This window comes from Alosa sapidissima, chromosome 6 (assembly GCF_018492685.1).
Source record: "Alosa sapidissima isolate fAloSap1 chromosome 6, fAloSap1.pri, whole genome shotgun sequence".
NCBI lineage: Eukaryota > Metazoa > Chordata > Actinopteri > Clupeiformes > Clupeidae > Alosa > Alosa sapidissima.
Window position 1 is genome coordinate 38462930 of NC_055962.1, and position 8153 is coordinate 38471082.

General features: G+C 43.5%; 2 long non-coding RNA genes across 3 annotated transcripts; one reads left to right on the forward strand and one right to left on the reverse strand.

The window, feature by feature from the left end:
* Positions 1-626: 626 nt before the first annotated feature.
* On the forward strand, positions 627-2551 carry LOC121711577. 2 transcript variants are annotated; one of them, XR_006032373.1, is made up of 2 exons: positions 627-841; positions 1842-2551. It is a non-coding gene; the product is annotated as an uncharacterized LOC121711577 (long non-coding RNA). The 2 variants fall into 2 exon arrangements; XR_006032374.1 differs by lacking the exon at positions 627-841 and adding an exon at positions 1026-1139.
* Positions 2552-6605: 4054 nt separating this feature from the next.
* LOC121711574 lies at positions 6606-7841 on the reverse strand. The gene is made up of 2 exons (XR_006032370.1): positions 7545-7841; positions 6606-6723 (listed from the first exon to the last, which is right to left on the reverse strand). It is a non-coding gene; the product is annotated as an uncharacterized LOC121711574 (long non-coding RNA).
* Positions 7842-8153: the final 312 nt, after the last annotated feature.

The window sequence follows — 8153 nt, forward strand, 5'->3', positions numbered from 1 at the left end:
GAGAGAAAACGAGTGGCAGATTCCAGCTGGCTTGTTGTTGATGATAATTAATATAAGCAACAAAGACGAGGTTAGAGGAGATTGCAGATTTATCCGGTTCCCACTACTGACCAGTTAAACTGTGAGAGCCAGGGCACTTTGACATACTGACCAGTTATAAACTGTGAGAGCCAGGGCACTTTGACATACTGTAGGCTGCACTCACTGTGATTTGAAAAATGGACAAAAATATGAAGAGTTGTCTTTGCCTTTGTGTAATGGAACTGGTGAGTCTTGAAGTCTTCAATAATTTGTTTACATGAAGCACATATATGCCGATTGAAGCGCATTCCACTCAGCTAGCTAGGTGACTGGCTCAGGCTCATAATTCATTATTAATTGATCAATTTGATGTGATTATTTAGTGATAGGTCCTGGTCTATTATAACTCCTATATTTTTAAAGGGGTGATAGAATGATGATATAGGGTATTTTGTGCTGGTCCTTAAGGTCTCTGAATAGGGTGTGTAACATTGGTTGGGCTGAAAATGGCATATGTGCTGTTCTATGCGCCCTAATGCAAGCCTGGTTAAAAGCCCTAGAATGAAACGAGATGTTTTCTTCCTTTTATGGTATGCTCCTGAATATTTAGATGACCTGCGTGCTGATTGGTTGGTTTACAACGAGCGAAGCTCCGGAGCAAAGACGCAAACATGGCCGACAGCACTCACTGAAACAGCCAAGGTGGAAATACTATGGAGACATAGGTGTTGAACAGCATATTTGAGCCTGAATCAGAGGAAGAATCTGAAATAGAGCAGCAACCAGTCGCCCATAGATTGGAAATGACTACTTCAGAGTGGTAAGTTTTGTCATTTACTTGAGTTTGCAACACGTAGCCCAGTTAGCTAGCTGTAATACTCGCACGTTAATGTCGTAGACTAAGCTAAACATTGCATTAGGTTCGTTTTTAGCATTGTAAGCAACAGAAGTTATTAATTTGCACACAAACAAAGGTTTTACAACTTGTACCCTCGTGCATTTTTTGTCAAGATGTCCAGTTAGAAACTAGCTGAAAAGTTTGTAGCCCGTCGTGGGCAGTTCAGGCTATGCTGTAGTGAAAGGAGTGCTGCTTGCAAGGAAAGTACTCGTTTTAGTCAGTAAGTATATTCTCCTGCTGAATAGGTCATCTGATTAGGAGTTACATACATTATTGTAGTGGTAATATGCGATCTTACAACAGGACGTCCAGTTAGCTGGGCAGGAGCTCTGTGCAGTTCGTAGGCTATAACGTTATTGCTGAAGTGAAACGAGTAGCCTACTGCTCGCGTCAATGAAAATATTACGTTTGTAACGTCAGTAGGTCTAATGTACTCGTGTAACTACTATCCTGCTGATTAAGTCATCTGATTATCGAGATTTTTACGTTCTTTCCATGTAGTAATGTATGATCTTACAACGGGACGTCCAGTTAGCTGGGCAGGAGCTCTGTGCAGTTTGTAGCCTATGGCTGAAGTGAAACGAGGTCAACGAAAATATTACTAGGCCAATTTGTGTCAATTCAAAAACACTTATTTATCCCCAAGGGGCAATTTACATAGTAGGCTACAATGGAGCAAAGTACAATAATCAAAAATCCTATAAATATCACTGTTTAAAATACAGTAGGTACAGTCAGTGTAATGTAATCTTGTAACTATCCTGCTGACATCTGATTGAGATTATTACCTTCTTTCCATGTAGTAGCCTAATATGTGATCTTATAACTCTGGTAACTAAAACTGGAGACATTTGCTACTTTGTGCTACCTGCTCATTCAAAATGACGAAATAACAGCAGGGAAATTATGTTTGTTTTTACAGGTTATTAAAAGAATGACCCAGGTTCCTGAGGAGCTGACCTGAATGACCATTATGGCCTCAATCCGTTGTGCCTCTATATTCTTTGCAAAATGCAATGAATATTTACAGAGCTGACCATGGCCGTTTGAGTATATATCAGTATAGAAAATAAAATATCTTTAACCAATACACATTCATTATTGGTTCAGCATATTGCAAAAAAAAAACGTTTGATCAACACCACAAAATGATCAACTTTATTTTTTTTTTCAACAATCGTGATACTCTGATGTAAAATGTAAAAAAATAAATAGTAAAAAAATTTGCTTTTCCACCCTGTTCTCGTTGCAGGCAATGAAGTGACTTGGCCTACAGGTCTTTTGTGAGCAGGAGCTGGGGTTTCCTTAGAAGAAGCGTCCGTGTCATGATCCCCTTGTGTGTGGTGCTACGCATATGGAGGGAGCTTCCGGATACTTCAGGGCAGTACGTTGGATTCAGACCCCTTTTCGACTGAACCGTGACACATGTTCAGCAACAGCATCCTCCATGGAAGGTCTGTCAAGCTGAGCACACAAGTCCTGGGGCACAGGAATCCGCTGGACGGCATCCCAATAAGGAAGAGGGTCTTTGATGATCTCGAAGAGGACAAGAAAGAGGACTTATATTGGATACTGTAATACAGTGCATTGTAGGCTGTATACTGTACAATAAACAAATTGTATGGCCCTGAACATTGTGCTTTGTTTACAGTTTACAGAGTTTTGACACCAGTAGCATCAGGTCTAAGACAGCCTGTTGTGTATAAGTATAGTATAAGTATATATACTTTTTTGATCCCGTGAGGGGAAATTTGGTCTCTGCATTTATCCCAATCCGTGAATTAGTGAAACACACACAGCACACAGTGAACACACAGTGAGGTGAAGCACACACTAATCCCGGAGCAGTGAGCTGCCTGCAACAACAGCGGCGCTCGGGGAGCAGTGAGGGGTTAGGTGCCTTGCTCAAGGGCACTTCAGCACAGCGGCGCTCGGGGAGCAGTGAGGGGTTAGGTGCCTTGCTCAAGGGCACTTCAGCCGTGGCCTACTGGTCGGGGTTCGAACCGGCAGCCCTCCGGTTACAGGTCCGAAGCGCTGACCAGTAGGCCACGGCAACCCTCCGGTTACAGGTCCGAAGGGCTGACCAGTAGGCCACGGCTGCCCTCCGGTTACAGGTCCAGAGTGCTGACCAGTAGGCCACGGCAGCCCTCCGGTTACAGGTCCAGAGTGCTGACCAGTAGGCCACGGCAACCCTCCGGTTACAGGTCCAGAGTGCTGACCAGTAGGCCACGGCAACCCTCCGGTTACAGGTCCGAAGTGCTGACCAGTAGGCCACGGCAACCCTCCGGTTACAGGTCCAGAGTGCTGACCAGTGGGCAAACTTCAGAGGTCTATATAATTGGTGGAGTACTGCACTGATGGTTCTGCCACCTAACCCTGGTGAAACATCTCCCCCTGGTGGAAATGTACAGTACTGTGCAAATGTCATGGGCCACCATTATGTTGTTTTATTTGAGCTAACAGAGATGGCAGAAGTACACACTTTCCATATTCGAGCAGCACAGATACTTAATAGATAAAAACAGCTTTGATCAACTTCTGAAGATGACAAGGACAAAAATAGCCTAATGCTTAAGGCATAGCCTAATGTTTTTGTTTTTAAATAGGCCGCCAACTCCAAAACAAATTGAATCGGACCAATCGGGTGCAATCTCCGTAAGGAATCTGGTCAGCAATAACTGTTTAGGTGGCTGTTTCTTCTCCTAAATCTTTTGGCTATTTATGATGACTTCTTGAAGAGGCCAAAACCCAAAACACAAAGTTATCAGACCAAAGAAAATGGAAACTTTCGTCTCATGTACAGCAAGTGTCTGAATGAGGAAGAAAAACGTCAACTTTATTAAAACTTTAAGCACATTTGGCCTTCAAAATCATATTTCTAATTATATTTTCTAAGATATGTCAATGAGTGATAGATAAGAGGTTAAGGAATGTGTTCGTGGTGAAATAAGAAAATACATATTTTAATAATTTTTCGACCCTGTCTGCATTCAAATCTATATCTCGAAATGGTTTTCCACGACACTGGATTCATTTCATCGTGGCACGCCCCACTTAATCTTTAGGTCCTTATAGAGTGCTAGATTTGTTAAAGCAACACCAAAGAGCTTTCCCTCTGTCGCACGCACGCTATTTGTTTATCCAGCACCGGCTTTGCAAATAACGATCATTGGAGCACCACTCCCCTCCCTGCAGGACATTTACACCACCCGCCTCACCCGCAAAGCACTAATGATTGTCAAGGATACAACCCACCCTGCACACGAACTGTTCAGCCTCCTGCCCTCTGGAAAGCGGTACAGGAGCCTCCGCTCCCGCACCACCAGACTGGCAAGTAGCTTCATCCACCAAGCAATCAGGATGCTGAACACTACCCACTCTCCCATCACTGACAGCCCCCCCCCCCCCCCCCCCCCCACCCACCAGCCAGCCAGGAACCTAGGAAACTAGGATCCTGTCTACCCTAACTCCCCCCCCCCCCCCAACACCGCCCTGTGGAACTGCACTGTGACTGCGCAGCCTAACGTGTTGCTGCTTCACACCAAGCCTGATATACTTGAAATTACTGCATACTGCATATCAATGTAAATATACAGGTCACACAAGCACAAGTTTACTTAACTTCATGTAACTGTTAAGACTATATAAATATACAACACAACTACCTCTATTTTTTTTATATATATATGTCCTATATTTCTATTTTGATACATACATGTTCTATATTTCAGTCTTGCACTTTAATTTAATGTTTATTGTCTATGGCTATGTCCATAGTATGTCTATGTCTGTATTTAAAGCATGTCTATGTCTGCATGGGAAAGTAAGAAACGAAATTTCAATTCTTTGTATGACCAGTGCATGTAAAGAAATTGACAATAAAAGCCGACTTGACTTGACTCGACTTGACTTGATAACGATGTCCACAGACAAGGTAGAATATTTTGCATGACTTATAAAAGTACGATGTATTGCGACATCAGATGGTAGCGGTCCGCTATAGATCCGCTACCCGACCTGTCAAACGTACATAGTGCGGTTATAGCCGATTGAGGGTCGCAAAGTGAATGCAGAAGTGCCGTTCACCCTGTTACGAGTTGATGAACCACCGAGCTCTGGATTTGTTAAAGTTTTCTGGTTATCCGTAACTATTGCTTACTCTGGGGCCCTGCTTGTGTAGCAAACCCCGTTATTGCACCACAATTATTGCACCATCCACAGTGGAGGGATGTAACTGTGTGTGTGTGTGTGTAGTTTGTGTGTGTGTGTAGTTTGTGTGTGTGCGACTGCGCATGTGTGTCAACCTCAGGGTAAACCTGTCAATCTTCTGTCCAGAGATAAAAAGGCCAGAGTCGCAGACCATCTGTGTGTGTCTGTGTGTGTGTGTGTGTGTCTGTGTGTAAACTGAAGAGGAAGAGTCATTTCTGTGTGTGTGTGTGTGTGTGTGTGAGTGTGTGTGTGTCTGTGTGTGTGAGTGTGTGTGTGTCTGTGTGTAAACTGAAGAGGAAGAGTCATTTCTGTGTGTGTGTGTGTGTGTGTGTCTGTGTGTGTGAGTGTGTGTGTGTGTGTGTGTATGTATGTGTGTGAGTGTGCGTGTGTCTGTGTGTAAACTGAAGAGGATGAGTCATTTCTGCGTCCAGCCCTATCCAGCCTTGCGTCACAGGAAGTGGGCCTGACTGGACTTCCTGTGGGAAGAGAAGCATGCGCTGAGATGAGGGTCAATGATAGCCCATTACCCCCCCCCCCCCCCAACCCCCAGAGCACACAGCAGGGTTTGGTCAATAACTGGACAACCACATTAGCCCAGCTCAAGAACACCGCCACACAAGCACCACCTAGTGGTCAGTGCAGGAAGTGCCCTCTATCCTCTGTTCCTGAGCGCTGTTCTCTCTCCCCTTCCCAATAGACATTCTCCTCTCCTCCTTCTCCTCTCCTCCTTTTCCTCTCCTCCTTCTCCTCTCCTCCTTCTCCTTTTCCTCTCCTCCTTCTCCTCTCCTCCTCTCCTCTCCTCCTCCTCTCCTCCTTCTCCTCTCCTCCTCTTCTCCTCTCCTCCTTCTCCTCTTCTCCTTCTCCTCTCCTCCCCTCCTTCTCCTCTCCTCCTTTTCCTCCTCTTCTTCCCTCTAAAAAGTGTTTGTCTGAAAAGCTGTGTGTGTGTGTGTGTTCACACATGTGTGTGTCTGTGCGTGTGTGTCTGTGTGTGTGTTCACACATGTGTGTGTCTGTGTGTGTGTGTCTGTGTGTGTGTTCACACATGTGTGTGTGTGCGTGTGTGTGTGTTCACACATGTGTGTGTGTGTCTGTGTGTGTCACATGTGTGTGTGTGTCTGTGTGTGTGCACTCTAAAAAATGTTATCCTAACCCAATGGTCTGGGTACATTATTAAACCCAGCAGATTGGGTATGATTCTAACCCAAAACACTGGGTTATATCAACACAACGTTAGTTAAATTGGCACAATAGACTGGGTAAAGGTAACCAATGTGCTGGGTTATAACTATATAAATGTTGAGTAAAATTCACACAGTATATTGGGTATAGATTCAACCCAAACCACTGGGTTATATCAACAGAACTGCTAGTTAAAATAACCAGTTGTCGGGTTTTCTAAACCCAGTATTTGAGTTGCATTGAGAGAAAATGGGCAACAAATAGCCATGCAATGAAATAAAACAGTTCGACATAATTATTTATTTGACAGTTTACTTTATTTTTGAATGGATAGCCTACTCTAAAAGCAGCATCAGCATGTGATAAGTTACTTCCATGAAGACAGCTAGATTCCACGGTCCATTTGGGGGTCAGCCCTGTCAATCAAAGAAAGAAAAAGAGTAAATTAATCACTGCTATTGACAGAACTTTAGATCAAGACTTTCACGAACCATGATCAGTGAATGATGTTGACAAACATTAAAAATTCGGAGACAAAATATTAGCGCAACACGCTCGGAAACCATGACCACCTCATGGAGTTGTTTAACAGCAGACTGACAAACATACGTTCAGTAATATTAACGTTAGTGGCAGTGATAGTTCTACCGTTAGCTAGCTCATGTTAACACATTCAGTTAGTTAAATTCAAGTTGTCTGTAACGTTAATGTTACCACCAAAAACCACCCAGTAAGTTACATGGCTATAATATGAAGCTACCCTGAATGAATTAATATGTTGTTTGGCATGATGATTACCGTACGTAAAGAGACTACTTCGACTGTATACATTAGCTGACACACATGCTGCACTAACACGAAGCATTTGTTAGAGCTAGAAGCTAGCATACCAACCGTCTGCTAACGTTAACCTAGCCAGCTGTTGGTATGCTAATTTTAGTTCTTTGTAAAAGTTTGTTTTGTTTCTGTTCAGCAGTTTATACCCAGTCAACACAGAACTATGTTTTTAAGAGTCTGTCTTTGTGTAGATTTAACATTAACATGAGCAGTATTTGTAAGACTAAATTAATGTTAGCTAACGTTAGCTGGCTTGAATGTCACAATTCTTAACCTGCTTAGGCTGAACGAAATTGCCAGGCAGAATATCCATTCATATCACGAAGGTATCTCTGGGTGTAGGCTACTTTTAAAATCCGTCTGAATAATAATAATAAAAAAGTTAAAAGCAGATACATACCTTCCAAAATCGCCTGATTTCCACTGCATGTTGAAAGCTGCTGGACTGCATGGACGGTTGAAAGAATAACGATTTCCCCCGAACTCTCAAATAACTATGCAGCTGTGTTAAAGTTACCCTGGTGCTGAGTAGTGTGCTCACGTCAGGTGGGGGAGAGGAGGGGCGCTGTCCTAAACTATCAACCCAACAAGCTGGGTTACAGAAAATAACCCAACATGAGTAAAAACAACCCCACACAATGACCCAACAGTTTTAACTCAGCGTTTGGGTTGAGAAAATAACCCAGCATTTTTTAGAGTGTGTTCACACATGTGTGTGTGTGTGTGTGTGTGTGTGTGTCTGTGTGTGTGTTCACACGTGTGTGCGTGTGTGTGCTCACATGTGTGTGTGTGTTTGTGCATGTGTGTGCTCACATGTGTGTGTATGTGTGTTTGTGTGCTCACATGTGTGTGTATACGTGTTGGTGCTCACGTGTGTGTGTGTGTGTGTGTTCACCTGTGTGTGTATGTGTGTGTGTGTGCTCACATGTGTGTGTATGCCTGTGCGCTCACATGTGTGTGTGTGTGTGTGTGTGTGTGTGTGTGTGTAGATAGATAGATAGATACTTTA